This window comes from Drosophila ananassae, chromosome XL, assembly GCF_017639315.1.
Source record: "Drosophila ananassae strain 14024-0371.13 chromosome XL, ASM1763931v2, whole genome shotgun sequence".
In the NCBI taxonomy this organism is placed as follows: Eukaryota; Metazoa; Arthropoda; class Insecta; order Diptera; family Drosophilidae; genus Drosophila; species Drosophila ananassae.
The window spans coordinates 2,516,697-2,532,329 of NC_057931.1; the positions used below are offsets into that span (position 1 = coordinate 2,516,697).

Sequence of the window (15,633 nt, forward strand, 5' to 3'; positions counted from 1 at the left end):
TATCTAAAAAGTAAAAAAATGGATTCCCAGCGATTGGCTTTTCTCCAAAAGCAATTTCTACTTTGTTTTTTTGTTTTTCTGTAAACCCTACTATAATTCCATTAAAAATACAATCTTTTTAACTATTTAAAATAATTATTTCTTCGAGTGTACAGTTTCCACAAAATAAAATAAATCAGAATAACAAATCGAAACAATGAAATGGATGAAAAAGAACTTAAGCCAGGCCATTTTTGATGGCAAATCGAAAGCCAACTCAAGTGGGCTGCCTGCCTCTGCCTTTGCTTTTTCTTGCCAGTGGGCGTGGCAAGCTTAAGTGTGCCTGTATGTGTGTGTATTAGTGTTAGTGCCAGTGTGTGTGTGAGGATGCCTGGCAAGCGATTTGCATATAAATGATTACGGAAATAAAAAAGGAAGTTGAAAATAGACAGAACTTCTTGTGGGGTGGAAATTTCTGGTGGGGTGTGGGGGGTGGGCTGTTGGCCGCCCCAAGGACACTGACAGAGAGGGGTGTGAAAAGAGGGGGGAGAAGGAAATATATATAGTATAGCCTTCGTTCCGGCGCTGGGAATGCTTTTCGGGGGTTCCTCTCGACCAAGTAAGATGTCATGGCTGGGCACTAAAAATGTTGGCTCAAAAGGCAAGGGAGAGGGGGCAACGAGTGGGGAAAAGAGGTCCAAAAGCGGAAAGTAAAGGAAATAAAAAACTGCCCAAAAAAAGAGTGCAAAGTGTAAAGTGTAAAGTCCAAGGAGGATGGGGGGATAAGTTGCCTTAAAAATTGCAACGCATTTCGGTTACATTTTTGCAACATTTCTGCCAAAATATTTGTTGCAATGCGGCCAAAAATAAAAGCAGAGTCTCTACAAAGAAATGGCAGAGAAGAAGAAGGAGAAAGAGATAGGAAGAGGGAAAAAAGAGACAGGGTCTCTGCCTTTGGCTTAGTTGGAAGGCTGCCCGCTGTCACGCGGAAAAGTATGCTACGAAAATAGTTGGCCATCTGCAGGAAATGCGAAATTTTGCAGAAACTTAATACATTTTTTACAAATTTAATTACAATATAAAAAACTAAAAAAAATATCATAAGTATTAACATTTCTGGCTAATTCCGATGCCAGGATTCTTTGGCTAAACGAACCGTATGTCCTAAAAATAAATCATACGCCCTGTGTGCCGTCTGGATTTTGATTTACTTACCTTTTTCCCTTTTTTGGCCCCAAATTTACGACCCTGGCGACTGGGCCACGCCCACTTGTACGCCAGGATCCTCCTAATCCTCCTATGAGCTAAACAAAAGCGTAACAAAATAGGCAAATCCCAACAAAGGCAGAGCAGAAGGCAACAAAGGCCCAGGCACGCAGCAGGGCCGGGCTGGGCCGGGCCGGGCCGGGCCGGTCGAGCAAAGCCAGAGCCAAAAGCAAAACAAAGACACAGGAATGACATTGATGAACGATGCCCGAAATGATAGATTGATGGATTGATAGATGAAGCCACGTGCTCTCTGTGTGTGTGTGTGTGGGTGTGTGTGATTGAATGGAATGACTGAGCCAATTGTAGGCCATATCCTTCGCCACTACCCTGGGCTCCTCGAACTTCTTGCATTGATAATGAGCAGCTTCGTCTCGCCTTAATTAATTTCTGCGCCATGCCACGCCCACTAATTAAACTTTTCTTTCTCCCAATGAGGCGGGGGTAGTGTCAGTGGGTGGTGCAAGAAAAAAAAACAAAAATAAAATAAAAAACAATAAAAATAGAAAAGAGGTGGAAAAGTTTGAAAACTTTAACTAATTTCAAATGTGGTGGCCTAGGCATGGGATGAAGGTGACGATTGACTAACTGACGTATTGCTCAACAGCAAAAACAACAACAAAAACAGGCAACAACAACACGAACAAGTACAAGAACAACAACAACATGAACAAAAACAACAATCCATCTGGCCTCCGGCTGGGCAAAAGTTTTAATTACCAAGCAACAAGGACCAACAGCAGCAGCAGGAGCAGGTCCTGAAAAACATGGTCCTGCCACAGCCAGCGTCCTGAAAAACATGGTCCTGCCACAGCCAGCGTCTTTCAATTACACTGGCTACACAGCGAGAAAGTCGTAGTGGAAATTAATATATTAGTTTTTAAAAATAAAAATAATTTAGAATTTAAAAAAAATTTTGTAAAAATTTTCATTGAATTTCTCTGAAACTCTCCAGATTTATGTATTATGAGTCCTATACCCGAACTCCTTTGTCATTTCGCACTGTGTGAAAGGACCTCGGGGTATTCGGCCAAAACAGAAGGCCATCAAACCAAGGGAAAGCCACAGAAGTGGAACCTGAAGCACAGACGCCGAAGCCCCTGAGTCCGAGTTGTTTTCAATGTGGCCAAAAAACTTATTGTGCCCTCCCCTCCGGCGCTCGTGAGTCACTTCTTGCCGCCCCACCACCCACTGGCATAGCCACCCAACCACCCAACGACCCACAAAGGTGCAACTCCCATAAAAAATAGAAAAAAAAATCGAAAATACAACCGGAAAGGGCGAGAAAACAAAGTTTATTTGAGTTGATTTTGGGGGGTTGTGGGAGGAAAGACAAAGGAATGTTAGATTTCTCACTTAATTTTTGGGAAATAAATATTTTAAAATTATAAATTGTATTATTTTTAACATCTGTTTCTCAATAAAATCTGTTGAGTTGGATTTCAAGCATATCCTTGCTACCCCTTTCCAAATATTATTCCCCACAACTGAGCCGGGTGCTTAGAAAGAGATGTGGGCATTAGAAAGAGGTCGCTATAGAGCTGCCGAAAGAGAGGGAAGACTGCCAAATAGCAAAGTTATTTGCCAAGCAACCAAGGCAAAGCATGAATTCAAAATGAACCAAAAAATTGCCGACCAACTTCTACTGCTGCCTTCTACAGAATTCACTCACTCACTTCTTTCCTCCAGCGGTTGTGCAACATTTTTATTTGCGCTAAATTAGCCGGCCAGCTGAAAAGAGACGGCCAGAGACTCCACTCCAAGAAAGGGAGGCAACTATTCAAAAGGCGATGCTTAAAATTCAATATCCACGAGGCTTCTGGGGGCGAGTGGCGCGGAGGGTAGCGAGAAGCTGCTAAGAGTTGAGGCCAAAAGGTTCTTTGAATCATAAGCTTCACTGCCCACTCGCACATACACTGAAACAAATATATATAAGTATGAGTGTGTATGGGTAGAGCCCCCCGAAAAGTTTCCTCTTCTGGGCCAAAAAGTCGAGACAGCAAATTGGAAATTTTATGCCATAGTTTCGACACCCTGCCAGTACTGCCTGTTCTGCCTGTCCTGCCTGGCTTATTCTTTATTTTCTCAACTTTTTTGTGACTTTTTTTTTGGACATTTTTTATTTGTTGCCCCTCATAAAATCCGCTACGTGATGGGAACCGGGGGCTCCGCTCCGGTCAGCTTGGAGTTTCACTTTATGGTCTGAGGCATCTACTTGGGCAATTGCATTTGGAGTCGCAGGCTTTAAAACTGATCAAGTATTTGAATTTGAAATATACCTCCTAATACATAAATTAGAAGCTCCAATTGTTCTTGCAACACTTAATCGATTGGTTCTTACCTTCTTTCCTTGTTTGGGAAAAACTTCTGGCTTGGTTTGAGGCTTGGCCGGATTATGGATTATTTATTCATTCATAAATTATTTAAAATGCCTTCAATCCGGGAATGGAAAAAAGGTTTCGGCTCGAATACGCTTAAAGTTGGCCGGAAACTTTTTGGCACAGGTACAGGTACAGGTACAGGGGGTTGGGGGGCAAGGAAAGGCAAAACGCAAAAGGCAAAAGGATGTTGGGACAAAGTTACATAACCTGTTGCTAAAATATTTAAACTGTCGCACAAAGGTGGAAGTGGAATGTCCTGCATACGTTCGTGTATGGAGTGCGAGTGGCAGGACGAGTGTGTCTTAAATATTCCATGGCAGTTGTTCTGGTCCTGGTACTGGTCCTGGGCGTTGGGTTTTATATTTATGAGTGACCAGGGACAAAAGGACGAAGGGTAGGGGGTAGGGGGTAGGGGGTGGGGGGGATGCGAAAAGACACCTGACCAGAAGTCATTAGGCAGCAACTCCTCAGTGTCTATTTACCTGAACTTCATCTTGTTTCCTGGGCTGGGCTGGGCTGGGAGGCCCCCCTGGCCAAGGACTCAAGGACATCAAAGTCCTTGTCCGGGCTAGTTTTTAAATAATAAATTGCCTTTTGAAGCATGTTCTCGGTGTGTCGCTTCCAAGCCCCCCAGCCCCGACCCGACCGGCTGTTGCCCATCAAATTTCATTAAGAATTTAAATCAAGTTTGACCTCTGACCTCCTTGCCAGCCCCTGACTCCCCCTGAAGTCCCAGCACCCATCACCTTTATGTGGAAGGTGTAAACTGTGTGTGTGGGTGGTGTCTGTTGTTATTTGGTTTTTTGTTGCTATTTTGGTCCTTCGAGATACGGCACTCGGTCGCTCGCATTTTGCCCCCAAAAAGTGTTGGATTATGGCCCCAAAATTGGGCTTTAGCTTTCACACTTGAAGGCCGAAAGTTAATTTACTATAAAACGTAACAGAATACTTAAATTTAGAATACGGTTAGAGCTAATTAAGTGGCGAACTCTCCTCTTTTCATATTTGTCTATCCGGGGCAACTTTTCCCGGCCAACCAAAGTACTAAAGTTAATTAATCAAATTACGGCCAACTTTCGCATTACATAATGTTTTCCTTTTTTTGAATTACCATCGATAACTTTGTGCTGGAACAAACCACAAAGGCATCCACTTTTACTGCTCCTGCTCCTGGTCCTGCTCGTCCTCCGACTATAATCCCTTGTACGGAACCAAATATACGTTCGTTTGGCTAATTGAGTGACGGAGTGCACGGAGGATGGAGGATGGAGGACGGAGAGACTCTGAGGCCGAGACCGAGACTGAGGCTAACTTTTGTTGGCCAACTCAACTTTTTGCGTGCGTGTGTGGGAGTTTATTGTTATGCAACGAGAAGTGAACCAAAAAAGTTGTAGCTCTGTAATTGAAAATATGTTTGCATGAAGGCGACTCAATTCATTCAGTTGGCAATCCCTGCCGTCATGCTGCTCCTGGCTTCCAATCCCCATCCCCATAACCATTGCCATTCCCATTCCCATTCTCATTCCCATTCCAATCTCAATACCAATACCGCTCGCTGCTGCTGCTCCTGCTCCTGCCAACTTTCCACCATCTTGCCAACTCATTTGAAGCCCTGCAGCATGGCAATTGCTTGTACTAGCGTGGTTATATTGAACATTCCGAAATGTGATGGGCGGCGGTGGATCCAATGGGCATGGCTGGTGGTTGAAGGGAGGTGGTGGTATTGCCAAAGGCACACCGCAGCAATGCCAGCAACGGGTGCTGTAAACTAACTGCAGATCATGTTCTTCACTGAGAGACAGAGGGGATTCCTGGTACTGCACTCTGGTAGAGTGGAATTATAGACAGATCGTAACAAATACCATACCAATTGAGAATTATAAGAGAAGAGTATGAGTAGCGGGTATCACATACTCAGAAGACAACTATCTCTCTTTTAAATTCTTTGAAATTTCTGTCAGTGCATCTTATGAAGCCCCTCTAGCTCTCTAGCCCCCCAACTCCAGCCATGCATATGACAAAAGTTATGGCATGCAGACCGTCCAAAGGAGCTTGAAGAGCCTTCGCATCCTGCAGCTAGCTTGGTCAAAAACAAAACTTTGATTTGCACTCAAATGTGGCCCCACCACCTGCCCCACCCACTCTTTTGACCCGCAACCGGTCCATTGTGCCTCAATTTTTCGAAGGGGGTAGGGGGTGGTGCCGCAGAAAGAGAAGGAAACGGAAGCGGGACGGCAAGGAAGTTCTATTTGCGCTTTGTGGTTAGTTAGCTATGCGTATAGTGCTTCCCAGACCCCCAGACCTTCCTAGTACCGGAAGGATATGCGGGGGACCAGGGACCGACTCACTTTTTCTCACTGTGTGTTCGCCTGCATATAGTAAACAAAATGCACAAACTTTATGAAAAATCCAAAGCAATGCAGGAAGCAATTCGGGCTGGGCGACCGACTAGACCCAGAGAGGGAAAATTTCTGGTTTAATTTTTCACAATTTTCCTTTTATTTTTTGGCCGGTCAGTGCGAAGGATTCAGTTTTTTTAGCTGCCTCGACTGTGGAGAGCTGGAGAGCTGGAGAGGAGCTTTGAACCAACAATTTGTAGGGGTTTAGTTCTGGATTAAGTGTTGGTCAAAGTTTCCAATTTTATCTATATATTTTTTTTGTAGTTTGCGAGCGTTAAAAGAGATTTTCTCTAACTGCATTATGTGCTCGATTGAGGGAGAAATGTGGGCGGAAATTCGATGGGAAAATATTTAAAATTTTGTTGCCTTTTTGGTTGGCCGAGCTAAGAAGATTACGAAAGTGTTATTTTCTTTGGCGGAAAGTAGCACTGAGCTGGATCTAGATTTAGTGACTTCAGATATTAAATGCCCGAAACTAATGCTCTTTTCTTTCTTACTCTTTTTAGGTAAGTCGAAACTTTAAATCGATGGAATTGAATGGCGTGACAAATGCCCTTTACCAACACTGGCTGGCAGCCTCAATTTACGCCGAGACCTTGACATGGCGTGCATACAGGTTTCCCCTTATATTTTATATACATTTTTTATATCGTATGTGTGTTTTAGTTAAACTGACAAATGATTGAAAGGGGCGCCAATGTGCAGTAAGTGTGCACAGGGCGAAAAAGCGAATGAGAATCAATAAAAAGCACACTTGGCATGTGCTCTTTCGCTAGGCCCCCGAAAGTATGCTGCAAAATGGTTAGTTCACATCTCGTTCGCACCTTTTTCATTTTTGTTTTTTTGATCCTTTTTAACAACGGCGACAGCTCGAGCAATCAGTGAGAGAATTTTGAGTGGCAACGTGTTAAACAATACAAGCACAGACCCTCTCACGTGGGTGGATGAAAGTGTAACGAAATGAAATTCGCAACAAAGGCAAAAAAGGTAACACCCATTCTCGCACACTCACACACTCACTCGCATAGCGAGTGGAAAAAAGTGAAATTAGTCATTTGTAGCAAGCAGTTTTTAGGGATGGAGGGGGAGGTGGAGGTCCTGGCGCAGTAGGTGGAAGGGGCGTGGTCGGACACGGCTGTTGCACATTCTCATCGCATGCAATTTGCGCTTGTGACGGGGCTGGAACTTTGCCCTCCTTTTTGCCAAGCATTGTGTTTGCCATTGAACACGCACACTCAATGGCTCCATATGTGTGTGTGTGTGTGTGTGTGAGTAGGAGGTGGGGGTGTTCTTCCCTCTAAGTATGTGTGTGGGCGGGCCATTGTTCATAGACACACGGACACCTCGACATGCTGCAAATGGGCTCACGGGCAGCATTGTTGCTGTAATTGTTGCAATTGAGCGTAGTTCAGAACAATAGCCGGCACGTCTACACACACATACATACATACTGGTACGAGTGTGTGGGTGTATGCATATCATGGGGCATACAATGTGTCACGCAGGCCTTCACTAATGTTTTTTCTTTAGTTTTTTGTGTATGTTGTTTGTCCTCCTAGCTGCCTGGCTTCGGTAGATAGTTTTTTATGCCAGCAATTCCAGGCCATTCAAATGTGTGGGGGTGTGTGCGTGATAAATTATGGAATTGTTATCCGGACAAGTGTTGGAAAATGGTTTTCTAAACAAGACAGCGACAGAACTAGAGGGGAAGTGGGGCCCAGATTCGTTTTTGATTGAGTTGGAGCTATTGTTGGAGGGGAAATAATTTAAGAAACTATTCTACTTGAATAGTTTAGGAAACAGTTGTGACACAATTCAAGTACTTACTCAACACTGGAAGAACAAAGATGTCAGACAAGGTCCTAATTACTCAGCACTGGAAAACCTAATATGTCAGAGCAAGTACAGTTGCCAAATCGTGCAAGCAACTACCCAACACTGAAAGTCCTAATCTAACCAAAACAACTCTATTTTAAGTACAGCACAAAGCACACAAATTAAATTAAAGCAAAATATTTGCACTCCCCATACAGTGCACCGTGTACGTGTATATTCCATATCCTTTAGAAATCTTTGCCATTTACTATCAGTTACGCCTCAGCGTGTTCCATTTCCTCAAGTGTCTCCAACCTTGTGCTGCGAAGAAAAATGTCAATTTCCTCGAGAAAATGCTCCTCAAGATTTTACATTGAAACTGCAGTTGGGTGGCTGGGCTGGGGGGGTGGCTATGAAAAAGTCCTGAATGCAAGTCAACTAGTCGAGAGAAGGAAGCCGAGCAAGGCAGAACAGGGTCCTGGGACATACAAGCAAAACATAATTTACACGCCAATATCATGTCGTTTCACACTTGTGTGCTTGTGTGTGTGGTGAGTGTGTGTAGGGGGGGTGTTTGCCACACACAAACATCACACCCCCTAGTCACCAACACACACACACCAGCACACACGTGTGTAAAAATGAGGTCAATAACAGGTAGATTATCAAATAACTATTACACATTGCGTGTTGTACGAGACATGAAGGCGTCGGCGAGGCAAGTGGCGTTCAGGATGTGTTTGTGGTTCTAAACTGACAAAAATAAAGTGGCTTCTAGTCTTTGGGGCGCTAGGTAATGCGTCGTAATAGAAATAATGGGGTTTGAGCTTCCCAAGTACCGGGTATCATACAGCCATACAGCCAAGAAGTCCTTTTCCTCGACCAAGTGATGTAATTAATTGCCGCAAAGTGCGGGCCATTTCTCACTGTGCACTTGTGGTTACAAAAGCTCGTGATGCTGCATTGAGAACATATTGCCACCCCGGCCCACTCGTCCTGCCACCACCGGTCCGTCCTCAGTTTTGCGGCACATGCTCAAGACTTCATAAGTTGGCTTCGGCCGGCTCGCCGTCCGTATCATCGCCCACCCCATTTCCGTCATCTCCGATCCGGGCCTGGCCTGTGTGGTTGGCAATCAACGCCTCCGCCACCGCCTTTCACCGACCCTATTTTCGGCGGCTCTTACCCATGCGTGAAGGTCAATTTATCGCCTAATGACGTTGAACAATGACAAGGGGTATATGGTAGAGTGCTGTCGCCTCGCTGGTGGTTCAGTTTGGTTCGGTTGGGAATTTAGCTCACATTTCAATTGATTTATTTGAATGGAAAAGCTTGACAGCGGCTAAGCCCGAGCTGGCCATAAATTGGGATTGGGTATTTGAAACAGATAGTTTCGAGAAAGTTAATTTGGAGTGAAAATCTTGGTGTAAGTGTGAGTCGGGAAACAATGCCAGGATATTGCCAGGTGGAAGTTATGGCTTTCAAATCGAATTAGCATGCTTCTGACTGGCAATTAATGATCCGATAGCTCCTGCAATGTATCTCAAATCCTTTTCAATGCACTTGTACAGATCCAGATCCATCTCCATCTCCAGCTCCATCTCCAGCTCCAGCTGCGGCTACAGATACGGCTTAAACACTAAACCCGCATTTGAGCCAAAATCCTATTTCGGGCCCAAAATGCCAAGCACAAACATTCAAGGCGTAACCATAACCAAGTTAGCAACATCCTGGTTCCGGTTATAGAAATGCGGTTAAGCACACAGCCTCCTGCCAGTCCTGCCAGTCTTGCCAGCGTCTCATCCTTTAATATCCTTCTTCGGCATTCGGAAATTCCGTATTCTGTATTCCAGTGTTCGGTATTCGGTATTCGGTTGTCGGTTTTTCGTCCCAGTCTTGGCCAAAAGAATTTGGCTTTCAGCACCCCTCCACACCCTTCCGCAATCTGGCTGCTCCTTTCGCCAGGATGTTGGTAGGTAGGTAGGTGGACCACCTGGTACGAGATGAAGTCGCAGGATAGAGAGAAATCCTGGCTCTGGGACTCCGAATCCAGGAGCTGCGAGCTGCCAAAAACAAATACAGCAAACTGACAGAACAAACAGGGACCGACACAGAAAAAAGCGAACCGAACGAAAAATAAGTAAGAAAAATACCAAAACAGTGGCATAAAAAAACACACAGGACGAAAACAGGACGAGGAGAGGGGGGGAGGAGGTGGGCCGGAGGAAGGAAAATTGAATAGAGAGAGGAACTTATTGCTCGGCAAAGCGTGAAATGTTTACGAGCGAGTGACGATGGTGACTCAAGTGGAGAAAGCTGAGAAAGAGAAAAGGAAAGCCGGAGAAAGGCCAGGGGTGGCAGGAAGGACAAGGCGGACAAGGAGGCAGGGGGAGAAAGCTAGGGGAACCGCGGCTCGTAAAGAGATTTGGGTTTTTCCTGCGCCTACTAGTACAGAGTCTTATCCCTATCCACGCTCCCCCGGCACAATTGTAAAGAAAATGTTATTAAGGATTTTCTATTATGTAAGAAAAAGGCGCTCTAAAAAACACACACACACATACACATACACACTTAGCCCAAAACGCACTTGCTCCTGTTTCTTTGTCTGTGTGTGTGTGTGTTTGTGTCTCTTTCCATTTCCCTTTTTCCCAGCGTGTGTGTGTGTGTTTGTGAGGCGCATTAAGCACTTGACATATACACGCGTTGGACTTGCATCCTTCTGATGTCTCTTGCCGTCTTCGACTTTCCAGGAGATCCTTCTGGAAGGATACTCTTCAAAGGCATAGTAATCAGAGTTCAAAAGGAGGCCCACACTGCGTATGAGTAATGAAGCAATGAGGATATCTTTCATTCCACTTTTATTATTAAAATATTAAACTATTAAGACTAGTACTGCTTCCTCATATTAAGTATACGCCCTGTATGCGTTTTCTCACAATTTTCACGTCATATCCTTGGAGGACTAGCCCCCAAGTTAGTGTATTTAGAATAGTTCCACGTCTAGAATGCTTTTTTGAGCATTAGACGGGTTTTCATCTACTTAGTTTTCAAAGCCCCGTTCTTTTCTTTGTCAGAAGAACGGTGACAAGTCGATGACGGATGTGAGAGTGTGTGTGTGGGTTTGCTTTTCCGCTTGTCCTTTTTGTTTGAGTGTGTGTGTGTGTGTGCCTGCTCAAGGTTCATCTGCGAACATTAGTCAAGTCAAGCCAAAATGAGCGACCAAAAGTGGCGCAGTCGAGCAAAAAGGCTCTCGGTGCAGTGCCTGAACGAATGAATGAGTGAATGTGAATGTGAATGTGAATTCGAGCCTGATTGTGAGTCCACATGAATGACGGACTGAGCAACTGGGCGACTGACTGACTGACGCTGAAGGGGATCCTTAAACGCTGAATGCATATTTCTGCGAGCCCCTCGCGATTCCTCCCATTTCGTCCTTTGTCACACTCTTGAGAAATGCGAGGCTTGAACTGCTGCTGCACTTGGCTTGAGGAAATGTACTCAGCAAAATACTTTAAATTAAACTTTAAATAATTAATGCCCTGAACTGTCTGAGTCCTTCGGAATATTATGTATATTTCTCCAAAGTATCCTTTAACTTGCGACCACTGTGCAGTTGTGCAGAGGACTCCTTGGATGAATGGCTGTTGCGCTCACCTGACTCCGGCCATAAACTTGTGTTTCTTTTATTTTATTTCATTTTATTTTATTATGTTTTGTGCGGCACTATGCTGGGGTATTATTTTCTCGCTATTTTTTATTTTTCCGCTTCTATTACATCTCGCAATGCTGTACTTTGACTCTAACAATGTCAGCCATTTTGTTCTTTTGTGACGCTTTCTCGAGGAGAGGCCATGCGAAATGCAGTGAACATAAATGCCACGACTGACACGGGTAGGTGGGAAACTAGAAGACGGAAAATGGGAAATGGAAAATGGGGGCACACAGCCCTTCTCTCCTCTCCTCTCCACTCCTCTCGTTAGAGCTTCAGAGTGATGGCTTAGGAAGGCAGTCGCCTGCTGCAATCTGGTGCAATCTTTTCGCGCAATTCGTCCTTCTGCTAGCGAAGTCGATTCATCTCCCCAGCCTTCGTTACGCATTCTTTAATTGAATATTTATCTTGGCTTCCAAAGGCTTCCATAGCTCAGCTACAGTCGGAATTCAATGATCCTTGCTCGCTACCCATTGTGTGTCGGAGTAATTAAGTCTCCCAGGATGCCCTCGACTTTTGTTTAAAGTTAATTAAACTTGAAGAGCTCTTCGCATTGCTTTTGATTTCATAGAAACATGAATACACAGTGTCCTCTAATGATTAATATTTCCCTTTAACCTCCTTTGTTTCTTTTCTCCTCCAAACGATGTCCTTGTAATTGCAGTCAGCCTCGTTTTCGCCATCGGTTATGCATTGTAGTGCCACAGATGCCACCCTCGCATATCCTCGCATATCCTAGAGCACCGCCAGCAAACATATCCTTATCCTTGCTGCATATGCAATGCATCTAAATTGCTTTCGAGTTCTGTTTGTTGTTTGCGGTGAGAGTCGCATCTGCTTTGGCTTTGAGATTTACAGCTTTGTTGGTTTTCTTCTGAGCTCAGCTCAGTTCCGTTTAGTTTGGTTTGGTTTGGTTTGGTTTGGCTGGGTTTGGTTCGGTTCGGTTTTGTTTGGCTTAGTTCGGCTCGGTGCCTGCCTCAATTCATCTATCTTTTTGTGCTCTTCCACCCAGCTAACCCAGCACACCCAGCACACAGAGGACACAGCGCCTTCCATTCAATTTCTTTTGCACATTAGAGGACTGCTCGAGATCCCTGCATCCTTGCTTTGACATTTTAAATGTTATTTAATGGTCTCGGGACTTGACTGCAACCCGCACCCGCACTAGCACCCGCACCATAAATTCATTATTATTATTTTGCCTTCTTCTTTCGGCTCTAAGGCCGGGTCGAAGCCGTTTGCTCTTGATTTATATTGGCACTTTGTGTGCAATTTATGGCCAGGAAGAAAATGCCGGCTTTATTGGTCATTTTCCTACAGTTTGCAATCGGCATCGGCATCGGCATCGGATCGGAAGGTGCAGATATGACTCATACATGTGCTCGGTTGTCTGTGGAAAAGCCTTGCCATTTATCTCTCCTTTGTCATATCAATTAAAATGATAGATGCTGGATATAAATTACTAATAAGGTGTCCTTGCTAATCCAAAAATCCAAAAAGTAAACCCTGAACATGTAACAAGTTTTTGGCCAAACACTGCTTCCTATCGCTTTAGTAGTTATCTTTAAGTGGACTTTCTTGTTAACCCTTGGGCGCCTTGCTCTCCATTTTTCGCCACCGCTTGGTGTTAATGCGCTTTTTCCTATCGCCTATTTATCACAACTTTAATCTGTGACACGACCTGCACCCTTTTTAGCCGCTCCTGCCCCCGGCAAGCAGCTGCTAAGCCCCACCCGCGGCGATTTCTCGCTGTGTAAGTAAATCAACAAACAAAGCAAAGAGAAACACGGATAAAAAACAGTAGCAGTATTATAAAAAAAGTAAATAATTAAAAAAAAGTTCTACAAATTACCGAGGGTCCTTCGGTTATCCTCCCCACAGGAGTTCCCTTTTCAGCTCGCTTTGACTGTAATTAAATGATGTTTATTAAACGTTGCGCCATTGTTTGTGCCTCAAGTGAGATTACAGGGTATGCTGGAGGCAAGAGGTAGATGGGTTTTCACCTAAGAAGCATATTACTAGGAAATTAATGTCCTTATTGCACATAAAAAAGCATAAATCGAGATTTTGTCGGCTTTTTTGGCTCTTAAATCTTTAGTTTTTATGAAAAAGCATGCTTTTTGAGTCACGTATTTGCTTTTTTCTCTAAATTATACTTTAAATTAAGTTTATTTCAGACACAAAGCATATTATTAGGTACATATCTAAGGTATTGCATATAAAGAAGCCTAATCCACTACTAAATCGGCATTTGCTTTTTCCTCTGAATCGCACGTTCAAACAGGTTTATTAGATGAAGTGAGATTACAGGGTATGCTGGATGCTGGAAAAAGCATATAACTAAGTAAATATCTTAGGTATTGCATATAAAAAAGCATAAACTGCTACTTTATCGGCTTTCTGGCTTGTAAAACTGGAATTCATATGAAAAAGCATGCTTTTTATGCCACGCACTTGCCTCTCTCTCTGAATCGCATGCCAAGAAGCATAAACTTTTGGTTTATAAACTCTTTGGCTTGTAAAAAATGTATTTCACAGGGAAAAGCATGCTTTTCAGCTGGCTCCTGGGCTCCTGGGCTCCTGGGCTCTGGCTGCGCTTTTTGCATTGCCAACAAACCACTTGAAAGTTGAAATAATGGCAAGACAAACAAAAGACAATTTGCGAATGAAATTAGACAGAAAGTATATGGCAAGTACTGCATATATACTATATAAATAATATATATATATACGAGCGAGAGAGACAGAGAAAGGAGGAAAAGAGAGAGACATCAAAGCAAAGAAAAACCAAAAACCACAAAAATGCCGTCTACACTGCTGCTGCTTTTTGCTTTTTTGTGCTTTGTTGTTGTTATTTTGAGGGCGGTGTCACGCCCACACATGACTTGCTCAAAGGGTTTCAGAGGGGCGGGGGCGGTTGAATGGGCGGCGGAAGTTCAGAGGTCGGATTGAAGGTGGCAGATGGGTCGGTTTAGTGGAAAAGCGGCAACACATCCGCTTGCCCTTGCGGCATATCCTGCATATCCTTTCCTCTCGGCGGCCCCCTTTTTGCCACTCACCTTCCAGGGGCGTAGTTTAAATTGGGCAATGGATTTTTTTTTTTAAATAATTAATCTCAAAGGTGGAGAGATTTTTTTAGAAGTCAAGGACCAAAAGAAAGGACAAGGGAGTATCTCTCTCGGATAAGATCCTCTCTACGCCCCTGAGCCCACCTGTCAGTTTGCCCAGCAGCCACTCCATGTTAAAAGCGGAAGGAGCGGAAGGATAAGAGGTGGCAGTAGCGGTAAAGTGCCAGTAAAAGGGAAAACAACAAGGGCCGAGAAAAACACACAAATAATAGGATAAAGCAACGGGACCAAAAAATACGTAAATTAACAAAACCTGCCGCCAATCATGAGTGTGTGTAGATTTGTTGAGTGTGGGAGGAGTGTGTGTTAGGATACACCACAAAAAAATCCTTAAAAATAAGGACTGAATTGGTAGTCCTTTAGTTTATATTTTAATATTTATTTATTTTATTTTAAATGTTAAGGAATATCTTGAAGAGTATTAGGGTATTCGTTTTGAATGTTGCCAGTTGCCAGTTTAGTGGATTTTTTTTTGGTTACTTTTTGTCGGAAAACGAGCAACAGGAACACTAACTTTTGTGGCGTGACTGTGTGCGTGCCTATATCCTGTCGGAGGATGGGGGAAATTAGTTTAGGGTGGCAGGATGGCTGGATGGCAGGATGGAAGGATGGCAGGCCGGCAGGATGTTGGTGCAGGGGTGGCGCATTTTTGAGATTCATAAACTTGCGTGGCTGTGTGGGTGTGTGTGTGTGTTGCATGAGTGTGTGTTAATTTCAAGTTGACTCCTCGTTTCAGTCGTTTAATTGGCCTGACTGACACTAAACACACACCGACACACCCACACAGAGACACACAGACATACAAAGAGCAAACAAGGACTCCTGGGGCGCAAAAAAAAAAAAAAAACAGAGGAGAGCAATACAAAAAAGCAACCTAAAATGAAATGAAGTTCATGCTTATGAATTAATGACGCAACTGGAGGACTAAAAAGGTAAAGGACACTGAGAATTCCCAT

General features: G+C 43.9%; 1 protein-coding gene across 17 annotated transcripts in view; it reads left to right on the top strand.

Annotated features, from left to right (window-relative positions):
- The window catches only part of LOC6504014 (neurobeachin), a 156,746-nt gene that overhangs the window by 22,657 nt on the left and 118,456 nt on the right, over positions 1-15,633 (top strand). The window lies entirely within an intron of this gene.